The sequence below is a fragment of the Phyllobates terribilis genome, unplaced genomic scaffold (genome assembly GCF_046119375.1).
Source record: "Phyllobates terribilis strain yellow unplaced genomic scaffold, ASM4611937v1 Scaffold_3__8_contigs__length_932513732, whole genome shotgun sequence".
Classification (NCBI taxonomy): domain Eukaryota; kingdom Metazoa; phylum Chordata; class Amphibia; order Anura; family Dendrobatidae; genus Phyllobates; species Phyllobates terribilis.
In genome coordinates, this window is record NW_027362763.1 from 692996172 (window position 1) to 693011065 (window position 14894).

At 48.8% G+C, this 14894-nt stretch overlaps 1 long non-coding RNA gene across 1 annotated transcript in view; it reads right to left on the reverse strand.

Moving 5' to 3' along the window:
• LOC141258296 (uncharacterized) overlaps nt 1-14894 on the reverse strand; it is a 257938-nt gene that overhangs the window by 99991 nt on the left and 143053 nt on the right. The gene's annotated exons all lie outside the window — the stretch shown is intronic.

A 14894-nucleotide genomic window follows, 5' to 3' on the forward strand; every position in this document is an offset into this window, starting at 1 on the left:
ATTTTTAGGTGCATCACTTAGAAGATTATAAAACTTTTTCTTCCCTTTATGGGAGGCACATTACTTGAACGTTACAGGTTAACATTATCAAGAACAATATAAAACTTTTCACTTGCATATACATATTTTCTCATGTACAACATTTTCAACATTTTTAGCAGCATGAGGGACTCGTCCGAAAACCCTCCACGTAGGCCCTGGGAGTGGCTGCAGGACATAGTCGATCCAGGTCCTGGACCTCGTCTTCGGCCACGCCAAACGAGTTTTTGTTCTGAGGTCTGTGGTTGTAAATATAAAACCAAAAGAGGGCACTTTAATAAGTGCAAACTATATACAAGATCAGGTCTTGGCTGCTCACAGTCCTCAGCCTGAAGTCTGTATACCCTCATGGGTAACCAAATGCACACAAAAACAACTTTTCTGTTTGTACCCTTATGGGTGACTATTTACAGTTCTTAGTCCCATCTACTTTTACACTAGTAGTGGTATCCCCACTGGGGATGTTCCTGGTGGTCGCCGACTGACCCGGCCGGGTCATCAGCCTCAGGCTGCAGGGGCATGTCCTCGTCCTCTTTAAACACGCGATGGACTTGGAGGGCGTACCACCCGCGTTCCCCATGGTGCCTGGTGTAGGAGACATAGTCACCAGGATATAAGTTCCGGTCAGGGTGTCCTTGCTCTAGGTGGGACTCGACATCCCGCCTGTTCACAAAGATGTCCCGGTCAAATTCTTGAACACGTATGAAGCCCCATCCAGCTTCCTGGTTGAATTTGACTATTAGTCCCTCCTGCCGGGGACTAGGCCGAAGGGTCTCGTTTTGACGTACCTGTGCCTTGGCGGCCTTGTTTCTGGCCTCCAATTGCTCCGAGCGCACCCGTCTGGTGCGCCGCTTTTTTGACAGTTGTTGGAGCTCCCGCCTGCAGAACTCCTCCCTCTGCAGGGCTTGGGCCTGGGTCTCTTGCGGAAACCCCATCAGGTCGCCCCCCCGGTTGTCCCACCTATACTCCTCTCCTTCATGGCGGGTAGCCGGGGGCGCTGGTACTGGGAGTAGAGGGCTGCTGCTGGTCCTCGAACTTGGCGGACCAGTCGAACGAGGGCGCTCCGTACACCCACTCGGGTGCCGGGGCTGGCGGTTCCGGGAGGGAGCCGAGCAGGAGGTCCACGGAGTCAGTGCCCGTGGAGGTTCCGGGCTTAGCAGCTGCTCCAGGGTGTACGTGGCTGGGGACAGAGGGTGCTGTAGGAGGCCCAGGAGCAGGTCGGCACTTGCAGCGCCTGGGACAGGGGAACTTCTCCTACCTGCTCCTGTGCTGGACGCGGCCTCCTGGCGCTCGTCATGCTCCGCTGGGGCTGGAGTGCTGCAGGTGGCATGCAGCACTGACTACCGGCGGGCAGTGATTTTCGCCAGCAGCTCCATCTTCCAGCTGGCGATCGTTGCTTGCTGGGCTTTTTCCAGCTGCTGGCTCAGCTCCATTACTTCGCCCTGGAGGAATTCGGTCTCCTCCGGGGACAGCTTCACTATTGCCTCCTCCAGAGTGAGAGGGGTCGCCAGCTCCTGCAGGCCAGAGGCAGAGGTTTGTTCCTGACCTCCTTCCATTCTGGCTGCCGGGTGCGGTCTTTCTAGACTGGTCAAGACCACACCCTGTCTCCATTCCTTCTCTCCTCCTCCCCTCCCTTTTCGGGGGCGGTTCCATGGCAGCCTGCTGTCGGTCACTCCCTGGGACGTCCTCCCCGCCTTGACGGACACATCTATGCGGACCGTCACAGTTGCAAGGGGCGGGTTGTGCTTTTGGCGCCATTCTGGGACCCGGCCCACGATGGGAGGTTCCATATTGTTGTCTTTGATCACGCACATAATGGCGCCCGTTCTTCTGGGGCGGGCACCACATCCAGTGAAAATATACAGTTAAAATAAGGCACACAGTACCCGGTGGTAACGGGCACGAAATCCTGTTCGTGACGCCAGGAAGAGAGATGTGTGTCACCCAGGGGGATATAGGGGACTCGGTACCAGGCCTTTTACCTTGCTTAGGATGTCACGGCAGTCGGCTCCCGGGCCCGTACTCTGGGGTCTCTCTTGAAAAAGGGGTTTTTAGAGTATAGTTTGTTTCGTGACGCCACCTGTGGTTTCTGGTAATAGATACTAGCGCTGCTTCAGACCTCTGGGGCGGTTGGTAGGGCAGCTGAGTTGGAACGGCTCCCCACAGGTGGAGCGGGCCCCAGGGCAGTGTAGTGTTGATGATGGTGATGCTGGGGCTTGTGCTGCAGGAGAGATGGCGCAGCGGAAATAACTGACGGAGGCAGTGGAGTGCAGTCACCCGAGTTTACTCACAGTTCTGTTCAAGTTCCTCAGGTACACTGTACGGGTGTCAGCCTCCCGCGTCGCACTGCGTCTACCAGATAAGGGGTCCAGCACTTTCTCAAGTAGATCAGGAGCGCTTACTAGACCGACTTCTCGCACCTGGTCTTCTCCCTCCTGCCCTGTGCTTTCCCACACACAGTCCCGTTCGGGTGCTCTGAAGTCCCTCTGGGCAACCTGGAGTTCCCGGACCTGCTTGATGCCCTTCACGGAGACTAGGGTGAGACTGTGGCAACTGAACCATGGAAGTGCAGAAGCCTCCGGTTTTCCAGCCGAGACCTGGAGTAACACGGCTGGTCCAGGGACCGGTTCCCTTCTTGCGGCCTGATCCCTCTGACACTTGGCAGACTCGGGCGTACGGGTGCCGTCCTGCACTCACCGTACCCCTTGGTATCCCTTCTGTTGACGGAGCCTTTCTCCTCTGCTCCCCTCCTGGGCCTCTATTACTAGGCCCCTTTCTGGAGCAGAGCTCCTAAAGAGACTCTGCTCCCCTCCTCTCCTTGCTACTCACTCTCTGAGCTTCTCTCCTGCCACCCTAAGATGGCTTCCCTTTATATAGACCTATTATGGTGCTCCCCTACTCTACATCCTCCACCCTCACCCACTACTGGTTCCCCCTCTCTTTGGTTACCCCCATTCCAGCCAGGGACAGGGCTCAGCAGAAACACAGTGCATCTAGCCCTTCCAGACGGCCTGGAACAGTGTAGTGTTGAATGCGGGTGTTGGGGTTCCGGGCAGCACTCCCTCCTTACCTGAGAGAAGGAGACACCACACCTCTGGATGAGGTGCAGTACCTCTGTGGCGAATGAACCCTCAGGGGTGCCACACTCCTCTCTGTGGTGAGCTGCTGTGCAGCTCCACTCCCCAGGTCTTTCCTCATCGCTGTCCTGTATTCAACTCCTCACTAACTCTAACTAACCCCACCTCCAGATCCCAGTTGCTAAGGGGAGGAGCTCCCCTTGCTGGTCTGGAGCCAGGAAAGTCTTGCATGCTAGTATACCTGACTAGGGGACCCCTGCTTGCTTCCAGGCATGGCATCACCCCTTGTGAGGGAAGCAATGCCACTGTGGCAACCGGACTCCTGGGGTGCCACAGAAGCACTGCACCCTGCTCCACACTCAGAAGCACTGCACCCTGCTCCACACTCAGGAGCACTGCACCCTGCTCCACACTCAGGAGCACTGCACCCTGCTCCACACTCAGAAGCACTGCACCCTGCTCCACACTCAGAAGCACTGCACCCTGCTCCACACTCAGAAGCACTGCACCCTGCTCCACACTCAGAAGCACTGCACCCTGCTCCACACTCAGAAGCACTGCACCCTGCTCCACACCCATAAGCACTGCACCCTGCTCCATGCTCAGAAGCACTGTACCCCGCTCCACGCTCAGAAGCAATCCACCCTGCTCCACACTCAGAAGCACTGCACCCTGCTCCACGCGCAGAAACAATGCGCCCTGCTCCACACTCAGAAGCACTGCACCCTGCTCCACACTCAGAAGCACCGCACCCTGCTCCACACTCAGAAGCAATGCACCCTGCTCCACGCTCAGAAGCACTGCACCCTGCTCCATGCTCAGCACTGCACCCTGCTCCACGCTCAGAAGCACTGCACCCTGCTCCACACTCAGAAGCACTGAACCCTGCTCCACGCTCAGAAGCAATGCACCCTGCTCCACACTCAGAAGCACTGCACCCTGCTCCACGCCCAGAAGCAATACGCCCTGCTCCACACTCAGAAGCACTGCACCCTGCTCCACACTCAGAAGCACTGCACCCTGCTCCACACTCAGAAGCACTGCACCCTGCTCCACACTCAGAAGCACTGCACCCTGCTCCACACCAGGCACTGCACCCTGCTCCACACTCAGAAGCACTGCACCCTGCTCCACACTCAGAAGCACTGCACCCTGCTTCACGCTCAGAAGCACTGCACCCTGCTCCACACTCAGAAGCACTGCACCCTGCTCCACACTCAGAAGCACTGCACCCTGCTCCACACTCAGAAGCACTGCACCCTGCTCCACACTCAGAAGCACTGCACCCTGCTCCACACTCAGAAGCACTGCACCCTGCTCCACACCAGGCACTGCACCCTGCTCCACACTCAGAAGCACTGCACCCTGCTCCACACTCAGAAGCACTGCACCCTGCTTCACGCTCAGAAGCACTGCACCCTGCTCCACACTCAGAAGCACTGCACCCTGCTCCACACTCAGAAGCACTGCACCCTGCTCCACACCAGGCACTGCACCCTGCTCCACACTCAGAAGCACTGCACCCTGCTCCACACTCAGAAGCACTGCACCCTGCTTCACGCTCAGAAGCACTGCACCCTGCTCCACACTCAGAAGCACTGCACCCTGCTCCACACTCAGAAGCACTGCACCCTGCTCCACACTCAGAAGCACTGCACCCTGCTCCACACCAGGCACTGCACCCTGCTCCACACTCAGAAGCACTGCACCCTGCTCCACACTCAGAAGCACTGCACCCTGCTTCACGCTCAGAAGCACTGCACCCTGCTCTACACTCAGAAGCACTGCACCCTGCTCCACACTCAGAAGCACTACACCCTGCTCCACACTAGGCACTACACCCGGCTCCACATTCAGAAGCACTGCACCCTGCTCCACACTCAGAAGCACTGCACCCTGCTCCACACTCAGAAGCACCGCACCCTGCTCCACACTCAGAAGCAATGCACCCTGCTCCACGCTCAGAAGCACTGCACCCTGCTCCATGCTCAGCACTGCACCCTGCTCCACGCTCAGAAGCACTGCACCCTGCTCCACACTCAGAAGCACTGAACCCTGCTCCACGCTCAGAAGCAATGCACCCTGCTCCACACTCAGAAGCACTGCACCCTGCTCCACGCCCAGAAGCAATACGCCCTGCTCCACACTCAGAAGCACTGCACCCTGCTCCACACTCAGAAGCACTGCACCCTGCTCCACACTCAGAAGCACTGCACCCTGCTCCACACTCAGAAGCACTGCACCCTGCTCCACACCAGGCACTGCACCCTGCTCCACACTCAGAAGCACTGCACCCTGCTCCACACTCAGAAGCACTGCACCCTGCTTCACGCTCAGAAGCACTGCACCCTGCTCCACACTCAGAAGCACTGCACCCTGCTCCACACTCAGAAGCACTGCACCCTGCTCCACACTCAGAAGCACTGCACCCTGCTCCACACTCAGAAGCACTGCACCCTGCTCCACACCAGGCACTGCACCCTGCTCCACACTCAGAAGCACTGCACCCTGCTCCACACTCAGAAGCACTGCACCCTGCTTCACGCTCAGAAGCACTGCACCCTGCTCCACACTCAGAAGCACTGCACCCTGCTCCACACTCAGAAGCACTGCACCCTGCTCCACACCAGGCACTGCACCCTGCTCCACACTCAGAAGCACTGCACCCTGCTCCACACTCAGAAGCACTGCACCCTGCTTCACGCTCAGAAGCACTGCACCCTGCTCCACACTCAGAAGCACTGCACCCTGCTCCACACTCAGAAGCACTGCACCCTGCTCCACACTCAGAAGCACTGCACCCTGCTCCACACCAGGCACTGCACCCTGCTCCACACTCAGAAGCACTGCACCCTGCTCCACACTCAGAAGCACTGCACCCTGCTTCACGCTCAGAAGCACTGCACCCTGCTCTACACTCAGAAGCACTGCACCCTGCTCCACACTCAGAAGCACTACACCCTGCTCCACACTAGGCACTACACCCGGCTCCACATTCAGAAGCACTGCACCCTGCTCCACACTCAGAAGCACTGCACCCTGGTCCACACTCAGAAGCACTGCACCCTGCTCCACACTAGGCACTGCACCCTGCTTTACGCTCAGAAGCACTGTACCCTGCTCCATACTGAATGGAGCTATATATGGGGCCTGTACTGAATGGAGCAATATATGGGGACCGTACTGTATGGAGCAATATATGAGGCCCGTACTGTATGGAGCAATATATGGGGCCCGTACTGTATGGAGCAATATATGGGACCCATTATACTGTATGAGCTATATATGGGGCCCGTACTGTATGGAGCAATATATGGGACCCGTACTGCATGGAGCAATATATGGGACCCATTATACTGTATGAGCTATAAATGGGGCCCATTATACTGCATGAGCTCTATATGGAGCCCGTACTGTATGGAGCAATATATGGGGCCCGTACTGCATGGAGCAATATATGGGACCCATTATAATGTATGAGCTATATATGGGGCCCATTATACTGTATGAGCTATATATGGGGCCCGTACTGTATGGAGCAATATATGGGACTCATTATACTGTATGAGCTATATATGGGGCCCATTATACTGTATGAGCTATATATGGGGCCCATTATACTGTATGAGCTATATATGGGACCCATTATACTGTATGAGCTATATATGGGGCCCATTATACTGTATGAGTTATATATGGGGCCCGTACTGTATGGAGCAATATATGGGGCCTGTACTGAATGGAGCAATATATGAGGCCCGTACTGTATGGACGCACAGATGACGTCGCACTGCCCAGGGTTTGCACACAACTCACTGTTACCTTTTGACCTGGGATTGCACATTGGTTTGCTGAGACTGTATATGAAAATTTGGGACAGCTGCAGCAAATTTGGAACAACTGGAAAATGTGGGTGTTCATATGTTAAGCTATTGAGCTCCACTTGGTATTTATAGAAGCCATAGTTTAAAATAAAACTATAATAACATTCAGCCACTAGCCTGCTTACTGACTGTTTCCAAATAACACACATTTTTTTCTACATTGCACGGAAAAAATGTCTCAAAAAGAAGTGTAAATGGCAAAATTCATAAAGAAAATATATCACAAAGATAGTGGATTTTATGATGTTAATCAAAGATGGAACTTCACATTTGGAAACATTAAGAAAAGAAAATAATTCCTCCATCCATACATCTCATTCCTCCGAGAAATTTCTAAGTGATTTATGAAGATCAAATTTTTTTTTTTTAATTTTATTTTGCATACACATTCTAATTGAAAACTGCGGAAATGTCTCCCAAGAACTGCGGACCACCAACCATCAGCAGAACTGCCTATTACAGAAAATCCTTGTTGGCCGACTCCACAGAACTTCCCGGTCTCATTTCCACATGATCAATGGCGTGTGGTTAGGTGGACCAATGAATTAAATCTTCTAGACATAATTTTTGTGTCTTCTGCCAACTTAGGTTAGTGAGAACCAGAGTGGAAAACTTTGCTTTGTATCTGGAAGTATAAAAAGTCAACGGATGTCCAGGTTTGGATGTTTCTTTATTATAATGTCATCTCCGAGACCACCAGTGAAGACTGATGTACGGGCAATTCGGTAGGAGAAGAGAGAGGAGATTATAATTACTCTGAATATAGATTTACATTTACTTTTTGAGAGGAATGAGTGGGAAAATAAAAGGCAGGAAGTACAATGAATGGGGGGCGACATGTAATTATAATGAATTGGGGGGAGTAGAAGGAGCACAGGTTTGGGGGGTTGAGGACACAGGAGAGTGACTGGTAATGGGAGAAAGATTACAATGGCTAATTAATTTATATTTATATTTGGCAGGGGATAATTATTTAATTATAGTTAATGGGGGGGCACAATGCTGGCTTATCAATTTATATTTTGAATTATGGGTTGCACAATGGCTAAATAATATATTATGATTATTATTATTATTAATTATATTAACAGTGTGGTGCATGTCTGTCTTCAGCGGCGCAGTGTGGGGGATTACGGACTAACCGGCAGCACAATACAACCAACTATTGGTAAACCTTTACTGATGGCAGTCCTTTAATAGCCTGTTTACAAAGGCAGACCAAGGTAAATGATGCTCACTGAGTGATCTATAATAGACTGCTATAGTTCTTGACAGTGCAAGTCCTGTTTACGCAGAATGATGCACCGCTGTGCAAAGGATCATTTCACCCAATGTATGAGTGTTATTACATAGCGTCCTGTCGTTATATATAGTGCCATGCCATATTACATAGTGTCCTCTCTTGTTATATATAGTGCCATCCCTTATTACATAGCATCCTCTCATTATAGTGTCATCCCTTATTAAACAGCATCCTCTCTTGTTATATATAGTGCCATCTCATATTACAGTATTACACAGCATCCTCTCATTATATATAGTGTCATCCCTTATTACATAATGTTCTCTCTTGTTATATATAGTGCTATCCTTTTATACATAGCGCCCTCTCTTGCTATATATAGTGCTATCTCATATTGCACAGCATCTTCTCTTTTAAATATAGTATATATAGTGCCATTCGTTATTACATATTGAAGCGCCACCTGGCGCCGTGGGGTAATCAGAAGCCGGGCCGGTCGGTTATTTTGGGGTAGTCACAGCTGCAGTGACCCGGTCCGTGGGCCAGGGCGGTCAATAATTAAAGAAAAGGGGAATAAAGTTTTGGGGATAAAGTTCGTGAAGACACCCGTGGTATGCGGCTATAGGTGGCCGCCACTGCTGTTCAGATCCACTGGGGCTGTTGGTGATGCAGCAGAGAAGGTTCCGCTCTCCACGGGTAGAGCTAGGCCCCAGGGCAGTTAAATATGGGTGGCTTAGGATGTTGGTGTTGTGCAAGGCAGGTGACGCAGCAATTAAGTCAAGGACACAGCGGGGTGCAGTCTTCAAGTATTTACTCACAGTTATTAAGATGCTCCAGGTTACAACTGCCAGATTATAACCACCCGATGAGTCCTGTGTCCTCTGGGGAAGTGATCCAGCCACCTCTCAGATAACTTGGGTGCACTTGATCGGGACCCCCTTCTTGTGTACCTTCCCAGGTCGTCTCTCTGCGCTGGCTCTCGCCCTCCTGCCCTGCGCCTCACACACAGTGCCCCGAGCCAGTGGCCACGGGCCTTGTTGGGCGACGTCCTTTCTGCCCCCTTTGTCCTATATGGCCACCTTTTCAGCGAATGTGTGTGGTGTTTGGCTATGGCACGTGAAGATACCGCAACCTCCAGTTTGCTAGCTGAGTCTTGCAGTCCTCCACTAGTCTGGGGCCGGTCCCCTACCGTGGCCTGATCCCTTCACGGTCAGTGTGAACTCGGGCGCACGGATGGACTCCGCACTTCCCATGCCCCTAGGATCCTCTCTCTCTCTGGAGCCCTTCTCACTGCTCAGGTCTGCTCTCCTCACTCTCCTACTGGGCCTCCCTGACTGGGCCCTACTCCTCCACGGTCCTCACTTACTGAACTCCTGCTCTAAGGACTGGAACCAGGAATGGCCCCTTCTAGATGTTTCTACCCTTCTTTTATACTCTTCCTCCACCCACCTCCTCTACTTAGCTCCACCTAACCAGGGGAGGAGTCCTGAGGAGATAATTTGCATATTCCCACTGCATTTTGGGGTAAGTGAAGAGTCTCCGCGAGCTCAAAGAACACTGGATTTTGGCTGTTGGAGCTGAAAAGAGGACATCGGTAAACCAGGGGAGGAGTACTGAGGAGATAATTTGCATATTCCCACTGCATTTTGGGGTAAGTGAAGAGTCTCCGCGAGCTCAAAGAACACTGGATTTTGGCTGTTGGAGCTGAAAAGAGGACATCGGTAAACCAGGGGAGGAGTCCTGAGGAGATAATTTGCATATTCCCACTGCATTTTGGGGTAAGTGAAGAGTCTCCGCAAGCTCAAAGAACACTGGATTTTGGCTGTTGGAGCTGAAAAGAGGACATCGGTAAACCGCGCGCCGCATTTTGAAGCTTTTTTTTAAGCTTTTTTCACTGTTTTCAGAACATTAACAATAAGAACATGGAAGAGTCCAGGAGCCATTTGGTGAGCTGCATATCCTGCTATATGTTCACAGACTTGCCAGTGGAAAAGCCAGACTTCACATGCCAGAAATGCAAGCTTGTGTCCCTGTTGGAGGAAAAGTTGCGAAATCTAGAAGAGAGGTTAACTACCTTGAAAATCATTAAGGAAGGTGAAGAGTTCTTAGACAGAGCAGAATTATCTCTTCATGATTCAGAAAGAGAAGAAATTCGAACTGCACCTGACGAAACAGAGGAATGGAAGCATGTGACCCACAGAAGCAGGAGGATCGAGAGGCAGTCAGCACCCATACTGCTCAGGAACCAGTACCAGGCTCTCACACAGGAGAACCATGAAGAAATACAGCAAGATAAGACTTTGCCAGCAATGAATAACCTTGTAAGCCCTCAGAATCCTCCTGGATGGAGAAAGAAGAATGTTGTGAAGAAAAAACGGAGAGTGGTGGTCATGGGGGATTCCCTGTTAAGAGGAACAGAGGCCGCTATCTGCAGACCAGACATAACCTCAAGAGAAATGTGCTGTCTTCCAGGAGCAAAAATTAAAGATGTGTCTGACAGGATATCAAGACTCTTCAGACCTACAGATCACTACCCATTCCTGCTAATACATGTGGGGACAAATGACACCGCAAGAAAGGACCTGGAAACCATCTGCAGTGACTTTGAAGACTTAGGCAAGAAAGTGAAAGAATTGGGAGTGCAGGTGGTCTTCTCATCCATCTTCCCAGTGGATGGCCATGGAACAATGAGGTGGAATAAGATTCTACAGGTGAACAACTGGCTACGTCGATGGTGCCGTCAACAAGGATTTGGATTTCTGGATCACGGAATGAATTACCTATACGATGGACTACTTGCTAGAGATGGGGTGCACCTTACGAAGACTGGAAAACGTGTATTTGGAAGTCGCCTTGCTACACTCATCAGAAGAGCTTTAAACTAGAACAATGTGGGAAGGGAAGCAAAAGGCCAGAAAAAGCCATACAGCTGACAAATACTATTGAGATCTCTGCTACTGGAAGTGGAAAAGAAGAACAAAGACAAAAAAATCTAAATAATAAAAATATGGGAGGAAGAGAAACCAATCACAAACTAAAATGTTTTTATACAAATGCACAAAGCATGGGCAACAAACAAGGAGAATTGGAACTACTAATGCAGGAAAAGGAATATGATGTCATTGGAATCACTGAAACTTGGTGGGACGATACACATGATTGGAATAAAAGGCTAAAAGGATACAACTTATTTGCAAGAAACAGACTTGATAAACGAGGAGGAGGTGTTGCATTGTATGTTAGAAAAGCGTATATCTGCACAGAGATTGAAGCTTCAGAGACTGGGAGTTCTGTGGAAACTGTTTGGGTAAGAATACAAGGAGAGAACAACGGAAAGGACACCATTGTAGGCATTTACTACAGGCCACCTGGGCAAGCTGAAGATATGGATGAACTCTTTATGTATCAAATGACCAAGTTCTCCAAAAAATATGACGTAGTGGTCATGGGAGATTTCAACTATACAGACATTTGTTGGGAATCTCTCTCAAGTAAAACTAACAGGTCAAGCAAATTCTTAACCTCTCTTGCTGACAACTTTATCTTCCAAAAGGTAGGGGAGAAAACAAGGGGATCTGCTACTTTGGATCTAATCCTTATAAACAGGGAGGAAATGGTTGAGGAGGTAAAGGTGGCTGGGACCCTAGGAGGCAGCGATCATGCTATTATAGAATTTTGGATAACTAGAGGAGGAAGACATGTGAAGACTCAAACTTCAAGGTTAGATTTTAGAAAGGCAGATTTTAAGAGACTCAGAAAGAGAATAGGAGGGATCCAATGGCTGGATGTCCTTAAGGACAAAAATGTCCAGGAAGGATGGGAAATTTTTAAAAATGAGATTCTCAAAGCACAATCGTTAACAATCCCGAAAAGTAGGAAGAATGGGAAGCATTTAAGGAAACCAGGATGGATGAACACAGAACTTAAACACATGCTAAAAAGAAAGAAAGAAATGTTTATTAAATGGAAAGAGGGAGGCATATCTAAAGAAGATTATAATGCAGTCTGCAGATCCTGCAGGGCACGTATCAGGTTAGCTAAAGCTGACAATGAATTAAGGCTTGCAAGAGATGTCAAAAGCAATAAAAAAGGATTTTGGGGGTATGTCAAAAGTAAAAGAAAAGTCAAAGATGCTATAGGATTTTTACAGGATGAAAATGGAGAAATGGTAAGAGAGGATGTTGAGAAGGCCGAACTTTTTAATTCCTATTTTGCATCTGTTTTCTCTCAGAAAGAAAATGTAACATCAACTGATCTTCACTGTCCTTTTAAAGGAATAGAGGAATCCAAGTTATCAGTAAACAGAAAGATTGTGAGGGAATATTTAGCTAACTTAAATGAGTTCAAGTCTCCAGGTCCAGATGAATTACACCCCAGAGTACTGAAGGAGATTGTAGAAGAAATTTTAGAACCACTCTCCATAATCTTTGAAAATTCTTGGAGAACAGGAGAAGTCCCAGAAGACTGGAGAAGAGCAAATGTTGTTCCTATCTTCAAAAAGGGGAAGAAGGTGGACCCAGGGAACTATAGGCCGGTGAGTCTGACTTCTATACCAGGAAAGATCTTTGAACAAATTATTAAACAACATGTATGTAAGTACATGGATAAGAATGAAGTGATTAACCAGAGTCAGCATGGGTTTGTAACTAACAAGTCATGTCAGACTAACTTAATTTCCTTCTATGACAGAATCACTGACTGGGTGGATCAGGGAAATGCTGTAGATATAGTATATCTTGACTTCAGCAAAGCATTTGACAAAGTATCTCACATCATCCTTATTGAAAAAATGACCAAGTATGCAATGGACCAGGCAACTGTTAGGTGGATTCATAACTGGCTTAGTGATCGGACTCAAAGAGTGGTTGTAAATGGCTTCACATCCAGCTGGATGAATGTCTCAAGTGGGGTACCACAGGGCTCCGTCCTGGGACCTGTATTGTTCAACATCTTTATCAATGATTTAGATGAAGGAATTGAGGGTAAACTGATTAAATTTGCTGATGACACAAAGCTAGGAGGGATAGCTAATACTAGAGAAGAGAGAGAGAGGATTCAAAAAGACCTAAATAAACTGGAGCAGTGGGCAGCAACCAACAGAATGGTTTTTAACAGGGAAAAATGCAAAGTACTACATCTGGGCAATAAAAATGAAAAAAGCATATACAGAATGGGAGGAATAGAGCTGAGCAACAGTACATGTGAAAAAGACTTAGGTATACTAATAGATCATAGACTGAACATGAGTCAACAGTGTGATGCAGCAGCAAAAAAGGCAAATACAATTCTGGGATGTATTAACAGAAGCATACAGTCTAGATCACGTGAAGTCATTATCGGTCTTTACTCCTCTTTGGTCAGACCTCATCTGGAATACTGTGTACAGTTTTGGGCACCACATTTTAAAAAAGACATCGACAAACTGGAGCAAGTTCAGAGAAGAGCGACCAGAATGGTGACTGGTCTGCAAACCATGTCCTATGAGGAACGGTTGCAGGATTTGGGAATGTTTAGCTTGCAAAAAAGAAGACTGAGAGGAGACTTAATAGCTGTCTACAAATATGTCAAGGGCTGTCACATTGTAGAAGGATCATCTTTATTCTCATTTGCACAAGGAAAGACTAGAAGCAATGGGATGAAACTAAATGGGAGGAGACACAGATTAGATATTAGAAAAAACTTTTTGACAGTTAGGGTGATTAATGAGTGGAACAGGCTGCCACGAGAGGTGGTGAGTTCCCCTTCAATGGACGTCTTCAAACAGAGGCTGGACAGACATCTGTCTGAGATGATCTAGTGAATCCTGCTTTGAGCAGGGGGTTGGACCAGATGACCCAGGAGGTCCCTTCCAACTCTACCATTCTATGATTCTATGATTCTATGACCTTCCAAACAGGGACCGGGTCTGTGCTCTCCCTCAGGAGCTATCTAGACCCTCCCTAAGGAATGGTGTAGTGTTGGATGTGAGTGTTTGGGACCCGGGTAGTGCTCCCTCCTTACCTGAGAGTGGGGTACCACACCTCTGGATGAGATGCAGTACCTCTGTGGCAACTGGACCCACAGGGGCGCCAAAATAGCATCCTCTTTTGTTATACATAGTGCCATCCCTTATTACAAAGCATCCACTCTTGTTATATGTAGTTCCATCCCTTAATAAACAACATCCACTCTTGTTATATATAATGCCATCCCTTATTACACATCGTCCTCTCTTTGTTATATAAAGTGCCATCCTGTATTACACAGCATCCTCTCTTGTTATATATAACGCTATCCCTTATCACATAACATCTTCTCTTGTTATACAGAGCACCATTCCATATTACATAGTGTCCTCTCTTGTTATATATAGTATCATCCCGTATTACAGAGTCCTCTCTTGTTATACTGTATATAATGCCATCCCTTATTACACACCGTCCTCTCTTGTTATATATAGTGCTATCCCTTATTACATAGTGTCTTCTCTTGTTTTATATAGCAACATCCCTTATTACAGTGTCCTTTCTTGTTTTATATAGTGCCATCCCCTATTACATAGCATGCTCTCTTGTTATATATAGTGCCATCCCTTATTACATAGCGTCTTCTCTTGTTATATTTAGTGCCATGCCTTATTACATAGCATCCTCTCTTGTTATATATAATGCC